The 2,094-nt window shown below is 41.4% G+C and overlaps 1 pseudogene; it reads right to left on the minus strand.

Annotated features, from left to right (window-relative positions):
* Positions 1 to 850: 850 nt before the first annotated feature.
* On the minus strand, positions 851 to 1,806 carry LOC141487662 (creatine kinase B-type pseudogene; annotated as a pseudogene).
* Between the last annotated feature and the right edge of the window lie 288 nt (positions 1,807 to 2,094).

Consider the following 2,094-nt stretch of genomic DNA (forward strand, 5'->3'; position numbering starts at 1 on the left):
TAGGCCTTAGTTACTTGCTTACCTCAGTATTTTTTTCCTATGTAAGGAGATTAATCTGGAGACTTATAAAAGTCAGGAGAATAAGCCTTTTGAAAGGTCAGGAGAATAAGCCATCTGGACATCTAAGAATTGAGTCAGCCTAGAATCAATGTCTTTTGGGATGGTAGCAATACTATATTTGGACATTGTGGTGGATCTATATTATTCTACCCCCTTTCTTCACACGAGTTAGACTAGTTTTTCCTTAAAAGATATTGAAACCCTTCTTGAGACTTGATTGGCTCAGAGAATTAAAGGCTCAAGCTATTGATATTACTTCGTGGGATTCATGCTATGTAGAAATTAAGCTAAATCTGAGCCCATTCTTCCTAGAGGTAGTAGAGGGAATGAGTACCCTCAAAGAATCAGGGGGAGAAGTATTTGTACTTTTGTTATTTCTTTGAAATAAATACTCCTGGAATAGGGGCTTGAGCTGAAGTTATTAGAGAAGTGATACCTCATCTCTCAGGAGGACTCCTAAAACTCAGGCTGGCTCTGAGATAGTAAGCCAGAGCCTATATAGCTTATTTTATAAAATCACTTAAAGTTAACATGGTTGTTCCCATTCTGACCTGATTTTCTTTACTCTCTGAACTTTTTATTTAGAACAAACAATAGTTTATTATTTCAGCATTCAGCAACAACTTGCTCATCAAAACTCTAACATTAAAGGATGGAAGGAAGAGTTCTTTGTGGAATGATTAGGTGGACTGCTTCTGGAGCTCCCATGGCACCACAAAAGGGAAAGATGATAGTTATTCATCTAATAAAGTAGGAAGGGCAGAATTTTTTTGGGGGGGAGGGCAACTGTTTATTTCTGGACTGACATATGATCATCGATAGACTGGTCCTGCTCCAAATGCTTCTTCTCTATCTTAATGAGCAACTTCACACCATCCACTCCCGTCTGCACCTAGTTCCACCTCTGAGATGCCCAGTTGGTCAGCAATGGAGATATCAAAGATACCACCCACAGCTTTTTTGTCCACTACCCCCTATCCTACTTTTCTGCAGCCTCAGATTCCTTAGTACCTAACCAAAAACATGCTTGCTCAGGTGAGGAAGTTTAATATGAACACTTTCTTGAAGGTCTGTGGCTAGGTTTGGAGGGTCATGTCAGGATATATAACCCAGGTGGGGGCTCCACATGAACTCATAGTAATTGGTCTTAAAAAGGATTTCTATCTGGGTGAGCTGGGTGCAGAAGCTTGTGAACACCTTCTTGTTAACTCCCCTCCCCCATTCTGCATGGAGATAACCCTCAAGTGATCTTCCTCATTTATCTATACCAGAAGGGTCTTGTCACTGTACCAAATGCTCCTGCCATTGAGCCAATCTTGGCCCCTGCCTGGCCAGAGCTTCCACAAAGAGCTCTATGGTATAGCCTCGCCCTGGTTACAGTGGGGGCAAGCAGAATCTTCAGATACTCCTGATAGTTCAAACACAAGAACTCAGCACATAGTTGGGATCCAGGTTATCACTACTTTGCAAATTGTCAGGGTTAAATACAGTCTTATACTCATCTGAAGGCTTGAAGCCTCCCTGTTGTTACTCAATGATAGGATCAAACAGTTCCTTGAACACATAGCTCTCTTCATCTTCAGCCACACAGCTCACAGTCATGATGAAGAAGTCAGGATGACATCATCCATGGTGAAACCACTGGTTGTAGCCTTATTTCAGGGTTTTTCATAGGAGTGGTTGGGATATTCCTCCTCAGAGGGGGTAGTGGGATTTCAGCATGTTTTGTCTATTGGAGACTACCATGGTGGTAAGAGGTGGGGGTGCTTCAGGGCTGTCAGAAAGTGAGAGTTTGGAAGATACTGTAACTGTTGCACCAAGATCCCAGGCCACCTTAGCTCCAGTTCAGTCACTGAATCCTCTGAACCTTTTTTCTGCACTTTTCTGTTTATTTGTTCCTTAACCATGTAACAGATATAAATTCTGCCTCTGTACCTATTTCTTTAGAGCAGTCATTTTAATTTGCTCTTCAAAATCTCTTTCATGCTTTGGGTGTAACCAAAGGTATATCAAACTTAGAAATTATTATTTGCT

This window comes from Macrotis lagotis, chromosome 1, assembly GCF_037893015.1.
Source record: "Macrotis lagotis isolate mMagLag1 chromosome 1, bilby.v1.9.chrom.fasta, whole genome shotgun sequence".
In the NCBI taxonomy this organism is placed as follows: domain Eukaryota; kingdom Metazoa; phylum Chordata; class Mammalia; order Peramelemorphia; family Peramelidae; genus Macrotis; species Macrotis lagotis.